The following is an 18,042-nucleotide window of genomic DNA, read 5'->3' as shown; positions in this document are numbered from 1 at the left end:
TGGATTCAATGGTCTAAACAGGATCCTCCGGTCGCTATCTCTCAAGTCTCCTTGCTTCTGTTTGGCTTCAGTTTCGGAGGCTCCTTCCCAGGAGACAGCAGGATGATCACAGACAGCCCCAGTTCCACATGCTGTTGAGCAGGAAGAGAGCATACTCTTCCCAATCTCTCTCAGAACTTCTGGACTCTGATTAGGTTTGTCCTCCACTAATCATGTTACCGGGGCATGAAGTACTCAAATTGTCCAACCCTGCATCACGTTCCCCAGGTGGGGGGCCAGATCCCAGGAAAGACCCTGACTGACCTTTCCCAGAGGACCACAAAGGATAAAGAGAGGTGACTCTCCACCGGAAGGGGTGTTCTCAGTGCCAAATTCTGTTCTTACTGCAACTCATTCTAACCAGGAGAAGGTAATGAGATACTCTACCATTTAATATTTGAAAGGTTTGATACCAAATACTGTACCATAAGAAACAATACAGTTCTAATGAAACGGCAGTTAGGTGAACAAAGTTTCTCCTGCAGATGCAGTCAAATTGCTCGGCCCTGGAGAAAGGCAGTGCAGCTGACAGTAAACATGTGGACAAGACGAAGATCTTCTAAGTCAGTCCTGCTTTCGAAGGCCCAGAGCTGGGCCCCATACAATGTTAGGGGAACCATGACTTATAGGGAACACCAAAACACAGAAACTTTTCAATGCTTTTTGACCTTTCAGAGAAGGTCTTGAAAGTTCAGTAACCGATTGGATGAACAAACAATTACTTAGGAAGAATGTTTGGAACCAAACCTCCCGGCCCCCCAACATACACAAAGGATGCAAGACTGAGACAAAGCAGTGTGTGTGTTTAGGGGGGTAGAGGGGAAGCAGAGGAGGGAAGAAACCCCAATTCCCACCCTGGAAGCCAGGGAAAGGGAGCTGCTTCTGTTGATGTGGCTGCCTCAAATCACCCCCAAGCAGGTGTTCAGTCAGACTGGATTCTCCAAATAACGGAATTCCATCGCTCCCCCTGCTGGGGCAAGTCCTCTTGGGATGTGATCGGAACTGCCTGCAAACCCTGAGTTGGAAAGGTAAGGCCGAGGGAAGACACCCTGACTGCCCTGGTTCCCTGAGGAGCTTGACCAAGGTGGCCCCATCCTGGGCTCCGCAGTTCCAATGACTGCACCAGCCTTTTGCTAGCCAGATCGCCTCTGCCTTGCCTGTGCCAGCAGATCCGGTGGCTGCTGGGTTTACCGGGAGCAGCTCAGCCCAGGGAGGGCAGTACCTCTAACTTCAGCTTCAGGGTGAGTGCAGGAGCAGGCTTCAAGGGCTCTAGTGAGGACCAGTAGGGCCCTGCCTACAGCCTGATTTATAACTTTAAAGTATTCAGGTATGCAGTAGGGGGGCCTCAGGCTTTGCAAATTTTAGGAGCAAGCCTGTCTCTAGAATTTACCAATTCAAAGGCTTTTATAGTGTAATAAATAACAAATATAAAATGAATCTAATTTTGATGGTGGTGCAAAGAGAAATGTTTGTTTTCCCAAAGGGTGACTGTTACTGAAGGAATACATACTCCCACCTTCACTGGATTTGCCCTTTAAATAGGTTTGCCATTTCTCTGTAGGATAAACCACCATAAGGGACATTTCAAAGTGCCTTTTATCTCCTTTTTTGCTTTCAGTATTTTAAAAGCTTATATTTGTTGTTTATTGTTACAATCTTTTTTTTTTTTTGCATTTTTGTGCACTGGCGTGGGTTTTCAAGAATGTAGGTGGAATTTCACTGGTAGAAAAAAAAAGGATTGACTTTTGTGTGATCATCAAGCAGGAACAAATTAGGTTCTTGTTGGGGTCACCTTCCAGTCACCTTTACAGTCACCTGTTCTGGTGCTTTTTGTAAGTGATCACTTGCCTGTGCTGCCCACTAGCCAATGTGTGGCCCATCCATGGAGCAGCCAGGAACTTTAGAAGCCAATTTCCCAACATCCTCCCCCCAACCCCCGGATACACACACCTTCTGTTGCAGGATTCTGTACCATCCAAAGGCCTTTGCCCTGGGTTTTGTCAAAGCTAAAAATATGAAGGAACAATAAATATGCAATCTACTTGAACTGACAATGTTATTTTAATTCTAAAAAATGTTCACAGGGAGAGTAAATATACTCAGTGATAGACTAATGGATATTAGAATAATTATACAAATAAAATATGAAAGAATAAGTTGCTTTAAGATAATGTATTTTAACTGGTGCTAGTTTCCAATATGGGAGATTGTCTTAAAGTTTTCAAAGCTGTTTGGAGTCTGTAGATGTTTCAGTTCTCATAACCTCAAAAACAGATGTCTGCCAAGGCTCACTGTGCTTGTCTACAAATGGAGACGAGGAAGAGTGTTTGCAGAGCACGGATTACCTCAGCCCTATCCTGTGCGTCTCTGTCTTCAGTTGTATTCGTTACAGTCTGTGGTACATAAACTTTTTATAGACAGTGGGAGGAGACAGTAGCTGAAGTAAAATTAAGTGTCTTACCATGAGAACTTTTATAACAACTTCCTCTGTGACATCTGAGCCCCCAAAGAATAGAAAATCTTTAGCCACAGAATGCTCTTGAGGCATTTTTGACCAATAAAAATGTTTACTTTTGATGACCACTGGGGAAAAAAAAAATCATTTCTGATAACTAATCCATACATCTAAGTGCTGTAAAAATCATAGAACTTGGGTTCAGATCAAACTGCATCCTCACTAGCTATATATTCTCAAAGGAAATATTTCGTTTCATCTGTAGATTAGGGGAAAAGCACTGACCTGATAGGAGTAGTCTGAGGAAGAAGCAAATACAGCCCAGAATCTGGCATGTAATAGGTGATCAACACTAATTAGTCATACATCTGTGTCTGACCATGATTTTCAGTTGTTTAGTTCAACGTTAATAAATTAATACTATTCCAATTAGTAGTAATTGACATCTGACACATGTGTCCACTTTTAAAAAGCAGTAACTCATCTGAAGTATCACATAGATGAAAACATAATTGAATTAATGCAATTTTATTTTATAGCATATATTCAATTATATTTAACTAATATAAGTAGTGGAATAAATGACTGTAAATACAGTATCTTCCATTTCATTTAAATGTTTGTCTTTTTCTTAATATTACTTTAATATAAACATATTTATATATATTCATATATTACAATCTTATCAGTTTCATTCCAGTTATTTTGAAATTAGATATTATTTTCCCCATGATTACTTTATTATACTTTATAAATCTTTCATATCTGGCCACCTAAATTTTCTTCCTGGGTTCCCATTTAGTAATTCAAATTTAACATCTTCCAAAATGAACCTCAAGTTCAATACCTTTCCTTATATCCTACCCCAAACAGCTGTTCCTTTTGATTTTGCTATGGTAAAATTTTTTGCACGTCACCTAACCTTGATTTTTTTCTCCCTTCCCTTTAACAACGTATCCAAACTGCTGCTAAGTTATTAAAATATTAATTTGAAGACACTGCCATGGGTTTTATACACACTATCTATATATGTGCATATATGTCTATGTACATATATTTGATACATAGCACATAAATGGAGAGCTAGCATATGTGTATATATGTAAAAGTTAGTGTATTTATGTATATATACACACATACACTCACTTCATATATGTAATGCCTATCACATATGTATATGTGTACATGTGTGTGCATATCTAGTTATCTAGATAGGTAGTATTTGTTGGATAGTTACTGTAAAAGATACACAGAACCTGTATCATTCAAAACCAGGGCAATGTTTCATTTATTCTAATCTTCCAATCAGCCTCTGAAGTAGGTACTATAATTATTTCCATTTTTTCAGATAAGGAAAATGTTTCTAGACCTTATGTAAGCTCAAAAAAATAGGGGGAATAAAAGAGCTAGGTTTCAAATCCCGATCAGTCTAACTGCTTCACCATCTATTGCTTCTCACATCAATTCCATCCTCCTAATCACAATGTCCTTTCTGCTCTTGAGCTGTCATTAACTGCTATTACATTTCACGCTTAATGGGTTTCTTTACAATAAGATCCTGAAGCAAGAAGTGTCCTTTCTCCTCAGTTTGGTCTGTCATAAACAAGAAATACATTTTCTGCAATTCTCCCTGTAATTAACTGTTTACTATAGTCATCCCTCAGTATCTGTGGAGATTGATTCCAGGATCCTCTGAGGATACCAAAACCTGTAGATGCTCAAGTCCCTTATATAAAACTAGTGGCCCGGTGCACAAAATTTGTGCACGGGGGTGGGGGGTGGGGGTGTCCCTCAGCCTGGCCTGTACCCTTTCCAATCTGGGACCCCTCGAAGGATGTCCTACTGCCGGTTTACAGGGATCGGGCCTAAACATCCCTCTCGCAATCTGGGACTGCTTATATCCCTCTCAAAATCTGGGACTACTGGCTCCTAACCACTCACCTGCCTGCCTGCCTGCCTGCCTGATTGCCCCTAACCACTCTGTCTGCCAGCCTGATCACCCCAAACTGCCCCCCGCCGCTGGCCTGCTCGCCCCCAACTGCCCCCCCCTGCTGGTCTGCTCGCCTCCACCTTCCTTCCCCACTGGCCTGCTCACCCCCAACTGCCCCTCTGCTGGCCTGCTTACTCCAAACTGCCCGCCCCCACTGTCCTGATCACCTCCAACTGACCCCCACTGACGTCCTGCTCACCCCCAACTGGCCCCCCTGCAGGTCTGCTTACCCCCAACGGCCCAGCTCCCCACCAGCCTGATCACCCACAACTGCCCTCCCCTCTTGGCCTCTAACCGCCTCTACCTCGGCCCTGCCAACAAGGCTTTGTCCAGGAGAACGTCCGGAAGGTCTTCTGGAAGGTCTCCCAGTCTAATTAGCATATTACCCTTTTATTAGTATAGATAGAGGCCTGGTGCACGGGTGGGGGCCAGCTGGTTTGCCCTGAAGGGTGTCCCAGATCAGGGTGGGGGTTTTCTTGGGATGGCATGGGTAAGGGGCCTGTGGTAGTTTGCAGGCTGGCCATGCCCCCATGGGGTGAGGGTCCCCGCTGGGGGTCGTGGCCAGCCTGGGTGAGGGACTGATGGCAGTCTGCAGACTGGCCAAGCCCCCCAGCGGGGACGCTAACCCCATGGGTTATAAAGGCAGAGCCATGAATCACATTTGTGGCTGTATGACTATGGTCGTATCACTTTACCTATTTACACCTTCATTTCTACATAATCAAACAGAGATAAAAATAAATGTAAGGTGAGGCAAAAATAGGTTTATAGCTGTTCATATGGAAAAATAATACAATAATCCTATATAATAAAGAGGTAATATGCAAATTGACCCTCACACCCTTGCACAAGATGGCTGCCCCCATGTGGTCAAAGATGGTTGCCACAAGATGGCTGGCAGGGGAGGGCAGTTGGGGCAACCAGGCCTGCAAGGAAGGGAGGGCAGTGGGGGGACCAGGCCTGCAGGGGAGGGCAGTTGAGGGCGACTTGGCCAGCATGGGAGGGCAGTTGGGGGTGACCGGGCTGGCAGGGGAGGGCAGTTAGGTGTTGATCAGGCCGGCAAGGGAGTGGTTAGGGGGTTATCAGGCTGACAGGCAGGTGAGCGGCTGGAAGCCAGCAGTCCCGGATTGTGAGAGGGATGTCTGACTGTCGGCAGTCAGACATCCTCCAAGGGGTCCCAGATTGGAGAGGGTGCAGTCTGGGCTGAGGGACACACACCCCGCCTCCCCCGGCCAGTGCATGAATTTCATGCACTGGGCCTCTAGTTAATAAATAATAATACAAGAATAAACTTTGTGGTTTGCGTACTCACAACTGCAAGCCTACTTTTGCCCCACCCTGCATTTTACCAGTGAATTATGAGCACCAAACAGGATCATATGTGTTAAACACTTAGCATGTTTTCTAGGTCATAGCAGATACTCAAGATACTGTAGTCCTCCCCATAATTTTTTAAAATTAATTAAAAATTACTTTCTACACAATTTTTATTATAGTCTGCAGAATACAATCATTTTTTTTCATTCCCTATTGAATTTGGTTTTCTTTTTTTTTTTTTAATGCCACAAACAACAATAAAAAACCACAGTGAAGTATAAATCACAAATAAAAGTAGGGGAGAGTTCAAACACTGCACAAAAGAAAAATATCCTTCACCTCGAAGGCCCTTTTCTCCAAACCAGCAAGTTAGAGGATTTCTCCATCCACTGTTGGTGCTGGCAAGGAAACCATCCTCTCATCTCCCTTTGCTCCACGTGTTCATTTCCAAGGCTCACCACTGGGGGTGTTAGCGCCCATCCTTCCATGGAGACCCAATCCTTTAGAAAAGGATTTGGGGCCACCAGGTTGCTGGTGGCTCCCTGCCCCAGCAGGACTGCCAAATATGTGGGAGCAACTTCCTGCTGGGTATGGGCTATGCTCAGGCACCGGCAGTGCCAGCAGCTGTGTGGGGTCCGTTCTCACCATGGGCCTCTCATTCACTGCTGAAGCATTCTTGGAAGGCCAAGTTCCAAAGCTAAACAAACTGCACTGATAAATTTTGCAACAATATGCATTGACATTTTATAGCATGGTTCTAAGGGGGGTTTAGAGGCAGTATAACACACCCACTAATATTCACACACAACTACAACAATGTTACCAGGCTTAGTAAAATTAGACCCATATTGATATAGCATCCTCATTCAAAATGATATTCCACAGAGGTCCTTATTTAAAGGAGCCATAGAGTTTCCTGTAATTGTGTTTGCTCTTCTTTTTTTAGAATGGTACTGGTGACTCCCCATTTGTCTTATAGACTCTCTCCTCAGACCTAGTATTTTCAAGGTCTGTAAAAAGTAAATTTTACTGTGAAGCTTGTGTGGCATAATTTAACCAGAGTAATTAGTCAATGAATATTTTTTCAAGTGAGATCTATTATAAAATTCGTGCATTGAGGAGTCTGGTAATAAGATGTTGGATGGGCATAAGTCTTGGTTTATCCTAAATATGCAAATATTTCTATGTTCAGGGGTAGCACGTGCACTGCTTCCCTTAAGAACCTATTCCAGTTGTTTAATCCCTCAGACATTCAAGAAGCACATGCTCAATTCAGTGGCAACTTGAAAACGTGTGACAGATGTACAATAAAATGCTCACACTAAGGGCTCAGAAGGAAAATTAAATGTTTCTAAGTAGGAGAGCTCAGGCAGTCATTTTTTCCATACTTTCTTGTATGTGCCACAAACTCTGGAATGTACTGGGGAATGCATATGGAATGATTTGGTGTAGACATTCTTTCTTTAGATTTTATTGGATTTACAGGGAAATATAAAATCACTAGGTTTATCTTACCCATAGATTTATACAGAAATGAAATAACACGTTTGATACTTAATGGATATATTGCTTTCTATGTCTAAGAAGGAAAACTTCTTTTCTCCCTGAGAAAAATCACATATAGTTAATGCCAATTATAACGCAACTTTTAAAAGCCCACGTTTGGTTTAGGTTGTAGCTCTGGAAAACAAAACACATCTTCCTCAGGTGTAGTGAGGTGCAGTCATGCCTCATTCATCAGGCATTGTTCAAGGATGGGGTGCTACACACACACACACACACACACACACACACACACACACACAAAAGCCCAGACACTTGAATTTGATTGCTGTATGTGTAAATTGAAAATAAAAAAAATCACAGAAACTATTTTTATAAACTTCTTTAAAATATTATACGTTGCTTTCATATACTACGTGTCCCAAATATAACTTAATTGAGTCTGAAACTGAACTCAGCCACTGATTAGTTACATAAAATTGGCATGTTAGTAAAATCCAGCTCAGCCATTTACTAGTTTTATAATTTTGGCAAATTAGTCAGCTTGTTTTCTCATCTGTCAAGCAGAGATAATTATATCTATGTCACAGTTTGAATTAGCTAATCTATATAAAACACCTCATAAAACACCTCACTCACAGACCTACCCAGCATAGCCTCCTGGCCCGGCCTGTGTATCCTGCAGCCAGACTGTCTGGATTTGAATGCTGCCGTAGCCACTTCCTAGCAAGAAAACCTGAGAAATCTTTTCATTTAACCTCACTATGCCTCAGTTTCCACGTCTATAACATGGAGATGATAAGAGTGTATAGGATTAAATAAGTAATTCATGTGAAACCCATAAAGCAATGACCTCCATATACTAGTATACACAATGTTCATTTAAATCAACTATGATTAGTAAATGTTTTCTGAAGCATTTCTGAATGATCCAACTTTGTTTGGATCAATGATCCAATATAGTTTTGGCAGGGGTATGTGCATGTATGTGCATGCATGTGTGAGGGGGTTATAGTGCTTTCTTTTTCTCTGGTTATTTACGTTTAGCTATTTCACTCATATATTCCTAAGTATCAGCTATACATGTTCTCTGAGGTAGGTCAATATCTATCCCTATGCTTTGGAGGGTGACGTTTTCACAGGACTTGGTGTTGGTTGGTTGGTTTTGTTCTTCCTTCTTGGTTCCCTGTGAAAACGTCACACTCATTCCAGCAAATGTTGCAGAAAACCTAAGGAGGCTGAGAAAAGGAGAGGTCCCTTCAGGACCTGCCAATGCAGCAACAGGGAGTGCCAGCAAGAAACTGGCGTCACTCAGACAAGTAGTGAAACTTTAGTTGCAGATAAAATGGTTGTTCTCACACTTCTATCCTCATATTTTCACAAGAGGATTGTTTCTCTGCCTTCAGCCACACTTTTCCTGAAAAGCAAGAATTTGGGTGGGAGTCAAAAGATGTGCCCACCTAAAGTCCAAGTCACCTTCTGGTCCACCTTCCTGGTGTCTGTAATCCTAGATTTCCTTGTCCATAGTGCCTCAGCCCACTTCTGGATTACTGCCCTGGGATGCACTTCCCCAGACCCATGGTGGCTCTGGGGAAGCTACGTATGGGGTAAGGACAAAGCTCAGATACCCCGCCTAGACTGTCCTTATGGATTTGAACAGGGCAGCCTTATGGGGATGGGAGGGAGCCAGGACTGGGGTACATTCTTCCCATGTCTGAGTGGCATCTCTCCAGGACTCTGGTCTCCTCCCACATACCAGAGATGTGCCTGTGAATTGTGCATCGAAATTGTCCCAGTCTGAGTGAGTGTGCATGTGGGTGTGTGAGAGTGCTCCCTGCAATGGAAGGGCGTCCTGTCCAGGATGGGTTCCACTTTGCACCCCAAACTGGATTCTGGTCACCCTGGACCCTGTGGGTTCGAAAATAATGACCTTACTTGTTTTTATTAATCTTTCTTATCAGTAAATGTATGTATGACTCACATTTGTTTCAAGGTTTAAAATTAGAAGTGTTTTGGGTCTTTATTTAGAAGTTTAGTGATTTTTGTATGTGTGATCAAAAATATGCTGTAGGAACTTAACTCTTATCTACATCAATTAGCTTATGGTAAAATAAGTTTCATTATATGTCATTCTGCTTAAAGATGTCCCAAGAACCTATCAATGACATTAAGTGAGAACTTACTGCATATTTAACCAAGAAAAAAAGTAAAAATATGTTTATAAATAGCCTTTTTATTGTAGTTAAAAACTGCAGACTACTCAAATGTTCTTAATAAGAGAATGACTAAAACTGTGGTATATTTATGTAATGGGACACTACTATATTAGTATAAAAAGGGATGAATTCTGATACCAGCAACATAGAAGAATCATAAAAACATGTTTCTTGAGTGAAAGACACCTTATACACACAAAAAGAGTACATACTGTATGATCTATATATATAAAAGCCTAAGCAAGAGAATGACCAAACAACTGAATGTCCGGTCACTATGACACACACTGACTACCAGGGGGCAGACGCTCAATGCAGGAGCTGCCCCCTGGTGGTCAGTGTACTCCCACAGGGGGAGCGCCACTCAGCCACAAGCCGGGCTGATGGCTGGAGAGTGCAGCAGCGGTGGTGGGAGCCTCTCCTGCCTCCGCTGTAGCACTAAAGATGTCTGACTGCAGTTTAGGCCCACTCCCTGCAGGGAGAGGGCCTAAGCCATCAGTCAGACATACCCCTAGGGCTCCCAGACTGCTAAAGGGAACAGGCCGGGCTGAGGGACCACCCTGCCGCCCCGAGTGCCCGAATGTCACGCACCAGGCCTCTAGTTCTATTTATATAAATTTTACAACAGCAAAACTAATCTATGATTTTAAAAAATCAGAATAGTAATTGCCTCTGGGGAAATGATGGTGGGGACAAATGGGGGAGAAAATGATGAAACATTGTGGCAAGAAGGGAATGAGTATGGTTGTGCTTGTGTATAAGAGAAGATTTCTTGGAGATGAAGAAGCAGAAGTTCCAGGAGCTTGGGATGTTTCTCCCATAGTGGGTAGAGGAATTCTATCAATAGCAAGGATTCCCAAGATGATGGTTTCCAGGCAAGTGGCAGAATATCAGAGTAAATAGTCTAATAAAACTAGAAAGGCCCTATTTTAAGCACCAGGGCTGTAGACCAGGGCATGAATCCCAGGGTCCCGACTTTGCACAGGTTTAGTCTTCTTCAAGGGATCCGCCAGACTTAAATAATAAGGAAATCAGTAAGGATATATATGGACTGAGGACACCCTGACTGTATTAACTTATGTGAGACCCTGGAGTTTTCACATGAATTGGAAAGGGTAAACACTCCAATGGATTGAGACTGAATTTTCTGTTCTTCTGGTAAGTGAGGTCTCAATCAAAATTGAAAAATTAAGTCATGTTCTGAATCTTAACTTTGAGTTTATGTTTAAAAGTCTAGTCCAGCTCTAGAGTGATGAGGTTTGTGTGTGGCCCGGAAGGCAAAAACATCACAGATGCATGGAAGTTTTATAGAAGTCGGTGTCAGCTCTATATAAAAAATATTTCCTAAGGGAGTTATAAAACCAGTAGGGGTAATGTGTTCATCAGCTAATATACAGGTTCTGGTTCACTTAAAATTTGATATTCTCTTTGCAAATTAATAAATGGCATTCTGAGACATTAACACAAAAATAAAAACAGAATGGGCTGCTGCTGTGAACTTAATCTATGTTGATTTAGTCCTTCAGAATTACTAGGTCCCTCTCATTGTGGAAATCATACATCCAATATTCTCATTAAATAGTATACCTTAAACTTACACTATGTTATATGTCAATTAGATCTCGATAAATCTGGAAAAAAATAATTATTGGATTCTTTTGGGTAGATATCTGTAGCCTCCTTACAACTGTTTGGTATGTTATGATAAAACAAGTCTCAGGCCAAATTTGTCCACACATCTATTTATTAGGAAATACACACAAATCAGGAATTCAACCTGAAAACTTGACAAAATTTCTTTTTTCTTTTGGACACCCTTACAATGAATTTAAAGAAAAAAATCCCATGAGGCAAATGCAAAAACATTCCAGTAGCAGAATTGTTAGTCTGCTAGTCAGAATGGGGACATAACCGTAAGCATAGGGCACCATTATGAATATTTGAGGTAATCCAAGACTCCATCCAAAGCAGAAGTGATCTGTCTGTTATCTTACATAATACTCATTTCATCACAGAAAACTCACTGCTGACTTTCCTTAGGCTAATTATCATGTCATCTGACACTGAGCAGGAGATCAAGACTCAAGACAACTGAATTGGTCCTGACCCTCATTCTGCAGTGTAGGGTTCTGATAAGTAGTAGTTAACCATCCCTGGGATATGTAGTTTTGCTTAGGATTCTTCAAATTAGCTAATTGTTCCTAGGGCACAGATAAAAACTAACATGCCCAATTATATCACTTTAAACTGATGAATCTCAGATAATGTATAGAAAATATAATGTCTGCTTCATGAAGCCATGAGCAAGTGACCAAGCAGATGTGTAAGATCAGCTGTTATGGTCTTTGCCATTGGAGATAATCCTTTCACTGAGTCCTTTAGATCCTTATCCCATTCAAAAGTTCTCTTTCTACCTGAGATCACACATCTAGTGGCGGAACTAGGAATGGAATCTGGGTCTCTTTTTGATCAGTGTCTCATTCAGGTTGGCTGCAAGACTTAACAAGTTATTCAACATACTTAATCATTTATAATTGTTATCATTCAAACACCCATCACTTTTCAAGTATTTTTTTCATATCATTCTATTTTTGTGTGACTTTTATGATAAAATTTATAGTCTGAAGTGGTTGTTTATTTCTCAGACTAATGACAAGTCACATTTTATATGAAAATGTGGTATTAACTTCCTCTAAAATGTCATGTAAGAATTACTGTTTACATTTACTGAAGTTAACTGCGAGGCTTTCATTTCCTTCACAGCTCACTATCTATACAATAATTTGGAATATCTGTAATCTTTCAGAATGGCCATATAAAATACTTACCATATTTTACTCTTTTACAGATTAAAAACCATGAATTTTAATATATACAAATAAGATAAAAAGTTTAATATAGGTATATTTATTCTAATCTATTAATTTAAAATATAAAATTAAGCATCACAACTCAAAATTTGATGATTTAATGGAAACTAAATATTATGGCTGAATGATATCCCTGGTAAAGTCACCATTTCAAAACAATTAAAATTGCTTTAATTTTCACAGTAAAATCGAAACTATTTAATTAGATAAAAAAATATTACACAGTAGAACTGATTCAAATTATTCTAAGGTAACTTTTCCATTTATTTACTGATGAACGTTTCTTGTTCCTGTCATCACCTCCAAGTTTAAGGGAATATGAAAACCAACAAAAGAAACAAAATGTTCTGTGGCATGAGGGTTGGTGGTTTTATGGGAACTTAACAGGATCCCTCTTTCTCCTAACTGTTCATGTATTCTCAATGAGGACAGCTAGAAAAGGCCAAAACAAATGTTTCCTTTCTGGGGTTTTGAGGCCTCCACTTCCAGTTGAGGAATAAAGGCACACATTTAGTGGGCTGGTCTGTTGCAATAAAAAACTACTATTCAAGGTTTGAGGAGTTGGACGAGTGATATATTTAAAGTCCAAAAGATTTCCCCCCTAAAGAATAGGTTTTGATAGATTATTGATAAGATGTCTCATTGAATGTCAGCAAAACAGATCATGTGGGAAAGGAATTTACATCTGAATGTCTGTACAGTGCTTCAAAAAGAGATAACTTAGAGGGCGCTGCGACAGAGTGAGAATAGAGTACCATCTCCTTGAGGACAGAAGTCCTGTGTTATTTATTTTTACAACCCAACAGTCCAGCCAGGGGATCAATTGAATGGGCACCATCAATCGGTGCCTTAGAAAGCAATTCTGTGAAGCTAGAGTGGGATTGGTTGGTGGTCAGAAAACTGAGGCTCTCCTTCTAACCCTACGTCCTGCTAACAAGCCTAAATTTCCTCATTTATGACATGACTTAATGATGTCTGCCTACTTCCCTCCAGGGTTTATTTTAAAGCAAAAGCGAGTTATGTTTGTTTTAAAATTCTATGTGCTGAATTGTTATAAAGGGTTAATATTATTGTACTAGTGGCCTAGTGCACAAATTCGTGCACATTGAAAGGAAATGAATTAGAGGAAATATTTTAATATCGCTATTTTCCCTTTCTCTATAATAGAAGTGTCAACCAAATTCATGATCAATAATGACAGATTGAAACACATGTGTGTGATTGGTGCCAGCGAGAGGTTTATATGTATTGCACATGCGCATGTCAACTTAGCCTTTTATAGATATAGAATAAACTTGCTTAATTAGACCTGCTTTCTGATTTAGCTAAACTTTTTCCATCCCAGTGAAGCACCCCAACTTGTTCTCACGCAGGGAGAACAAAGGGTAGAATATTTAACTGCAGCGGTGTTTGACTATATTCTGTGCAGTGAGAAAACTTGAAGTCATTTTCAAGGTCCACCATGTCTTACTTCTTTTCAGTCGGGTCAAATTTCTAAACTTTATAAATCTCTGTTTTCCAACTAATGAAAAGAAAATAGGATTCCACTGAGTTTCCTATGTACCTACTCCAGGACTTCTGTGAGGATCAAATGAGATGAGGCACATGAAAACGCTTCACAGACATTTGGTTAAAGTGTAAAATGTTTGCACCTGGACATAAAGCAAGTCATGTTCCTGGGCTGAAGAAACTGCAAGGAGGCTAGTCGCTAGGAGAAGAAGTTGGGCGTCACTACGTGATGTCATTTCCCGGCGCCCACAGCCACTATTTCCTGGCTGGGCTTGGCTGTGGGCCGCATTTTGCACCATGGGGTCTCGGCAGCATTGGCTGCAATTTGGTGGGGTGTTGCTCCAGGGTGGTGGCGGGGCCTGTGTCCCACTTGGGGGAAGCCGAGTGTTGCTTTGTGGGCGCCAGGTCTATGGTGCTGTTTCTCTGTAAATGGTCAGTGCACATCATGGAAGCTCCTGCGTTGAGTGTCTGTCCCCTGGTGGTCAGTGAGTATCATAGTGACCGGTCAGACGGTCGGACACTTAGTGTATTATACCAGTATATATAGATAGTATGCACATTTATTTTTCTGATTCCTGGACAAAACAAAGATAGTGTGTTGCTTGCTATCTCTGAACCCAGAAGGTGAGGCCCAGCAATCGGAGCTTCATAGTATGATCCCATTTTTTGAAAGTATGATTTATGTGCAAAGAGATGGATATATTTTTGGTGTAAAACTTGATAATTCTTGACAAACATATACACCTATATAACATTAGATTGGTCAAGACATAAAACATTTCCACCAACCTAAAAAGTTCCCTCCTGCCCCATATAATACCAGACCTTTTTCTTTTTAAATTTATGCTACTGTCACAGAATGCCATTAATTAATTTGCAAGTATAAATATAAAACACAGTATACATACTTTTGTGTTGGGCTTATCTTGCTCAATATAAAGTCTTTGAGATTCATCTTATATCAGTTTTTGTTATTTCCTTGCTGAGTAGGATAAATATATCATTATTTGTTTACCCTTCACTTGGTAGACAGTGACTGTTTCTAGATTTAAGCTATTATGAATACAGTTTCTGTGAATATTCTTGTACAATTTTTTTTTTTTGTAGGAACATCCTTTATTTCTGTTGAGTAAGTATGCTGGAGAGAAATTGCTGTATCATGAGGTTGGTTTCTCTTTAACTTTACAAGAAAATGACAAACACTTTCTAAGGTAGTTGTAACATTTTAAATACTCATCAGCAATAAATGCATGTGAGTTCCAGTTGTTCTGTATCCTGTCCAACATTTGGAATTATTTGTGTGATGTGTGCATGTGTATATGTGTGTGTGTGTGTGTTTGGCAATTTTAGTGGGTGTTTGTTAAGCAGTACCTCTTATGGTATTAATTTGCATCTCCCTGATCATAAAAAATATGCATGGTCATTCACACATCTTTTTAAAGTCTTTTATCCATTTCTACTTTATTTATTTATTTTTTTAATATATTTCTTTATTGATTTCAGAGAGGAAGGGAAAGGAGAGAGAGATAGAAACATCAATGATGAGAGAGAATCATTGACCGGCTGCCTCCTGCACACCCCCCACTGGGGATTGAGCCCGCAACCCAGGCATGTGCCTTTGGCCGGAATCGAACCTGGGACCCCTCAGTCCGCAGGCTGACGCTCTATCCACTGAGCCAAGCCGGCCAGGGCTCTTATCCATTTCTAATTGCTCACTAGCTTTTGTATTGTTATTTTGTAGGAGTTTTTATGCATTAGTAAGACAAGTTCTTTTTAAGAAGTTAATTGTGAATATTTTCTTCCATTCTATGGCTTAATTGTTCATGTTGTGATATTGTTTGTTGAGCAACATCTTAAAATTCTTTATTAAGTTCAGTTTATCAATGTTTTTGTTTTGCAGTTAGTGCTCTTTTATTTCTAAAAATATCTTTCTCTGTAAAAGTTTGCAAATACACTTTTCTTTTTATTTCCCCAGCCCTTTATAGTTTTAGCTTTTATATTAGGCTGATAATTCATCTCATGTATGTATGGTATGAGGTTTGGTTCAAGGTTTATTTTTTTCCATATGTTTATCCAGTTTTTCTATGCCATTTGTTGAAAAAGACTTCGTTTTCCTCTCATTAAATAAAGTCAGCATCTTTTCAAAAATAATTAAAGATATAAATTATGTATTTACTTCTATTTCTGAACTCTATTCTGATCTGTAGATCTATTTATCTATTATTATGCCAACATTATATAAAGTCAGATAGTTAAGTCCTCCAACTTTGTTCAATTTTATCAGTGTAAGCAGTATAAACTTGGATATTGCTGAAAACTTATTCTGAAAATCTCTGCCTTCAAATAGGAGTGTTTCGTTCACTTACATTTAATGGCATTGTTGGCACTATTGAGTTTAAATCTACCATTGTACTATTTTATTTATATTTGTGTTATCTATTTTTGTTCTTTTTTCTTCCTTTCCTGTGTTCCTTTAGAAAAATAACATTTTTCAAGTATTCTGTCCTGTCCCCTGTAATGACTTTTTATCTACACCTCATTGCTTTATATTTTTCATTATTACTTTACTAGAGGCCCGTTGCACGATATTCGTGCAAGAATAGGCTTTCCTTCCCTTGGCTTCACTCCCGGCCACCCGGGAGCCTGCAAGTCCTCGCTCCCAGCCAGAGCACCGCTCCTGTAGCTCCCTCCACCGCCCCTCCTCCCCCTCATAGCAGGCTTCCTGTCCCACCCCTCCCGGCTGCTCTGTGCCTGCATATGCAAATTAACCTGCCATAATTGTCAGGTTAATTTGCATACACACTCCTGATTGGCTGTGGGCGTAGCAGAGGTATGGTCAATTTACATGTTTTTCTATTACTAGGTAAGATAGAAAGAATATGCATTCCTTATGATTGTTTTTAGAATTTTAACTTTTTCTACATCTAAGATTGGGAGAAGAGATAGTTGATTATTTAACACTAATATTTGTTCTAAGTTCAGATTACAAAGATATTGAAAGACAAGATATTTTCAGTGACCACAAGAAAAGAGAGAAAGGTAATTCTTATAAGAGAAAACAAGGAGTATAAGAATAACAAGTATAAAGTACAATTGAAGCTCCATTTATATTATTTGGACTTAAGAGTAAATATACAAATTTATATTACGTTTTAGACAGGTGGTACTGCATGATGAAATGATCTAAATAGTATAGTACATGGCAAAAGCTACTGTAACTTGGAAAGGACACTGTCTTAGATGAAAGAAAAATATATTTGACTTCAAGTCTTTACATTCATGACTTTACATTTACATTATGTTAAGATAAAATGGGACTTACTGTTTTCTTCTGATTTTACTCATTCATTCATTCATTCATTCATTCATTCATTCATCTGAGAATTAGCTTAGTTTACTATGAACATCACCACGACTACTGAGAAAACCTTTGTCAATTCCTAAAAAGAAGGCCAGGAACAGTTAGTACTATTTCTTTTTTGTTCCTTCAAAGCAAAAGGAGGCCTGGCCTAAATTAAGCTGTGAGTGCTTTTTGCAAAGCATACCAAGCTTTATGGGACTTCAAGCTCAGCATTTTAGGCACAGTATTTCAAACTAAATCACAAGAAAAAAATGCAGCACTATATTGCTTCTTTTAAACAACTCAGTATGGTGCTTTTTTTCCCCTTTGGAAATGGGATACAGCTGCTTCCTGTGTCATGATTATGTTTGAGGATCTTTTTGGTAAACTGAGGCGTTCTTGAAGTATTGCTATTAAAATGTATAATATATGTCTTACTACATTAAGCACTTATTGAGCTGTAGGAAAAAATACAGAATAGTGATTTTGTAAGGAAAAATAATCAAATTCCAACTTTCTAATGCATATTCTTAAACATTCTTTTTTAAATGCCACATCTTGTTTTTAGATCATTATGAGCAATTAAAATCAGATTTTTATTTTTAAGAAAAAGAATACTCTTTCCTAAATAATAATCAACTGTATAAGAAGAAAGTTTCATGCACTATACCAAGTGTTTAAATACAAATGTGTTTTACAACCAAACTTCTCCCAAAACATTCCCTAATTTAAGAGGAACCAAAGCCATTTAGCTTATTCTTTATCTCTTACAGAAATTTTTACCAAAATGCATATTAACTTTT

This window comes from Cnephaeus nilssonii (assembly GCF_951640355.1).
Source record: "Cnephaeus nilssonii genome assembly, chromosome: 12".
NCBI classification, from domain to species: Eukaryota; Metazoa; Chordata; class Mammalia; order Chiroptera; family Vespertilionidae; genus Cnephaeus; species Cnephaeus nilssonii.
Note: the sequence above shows the minus strand (reverse complement) of the source record.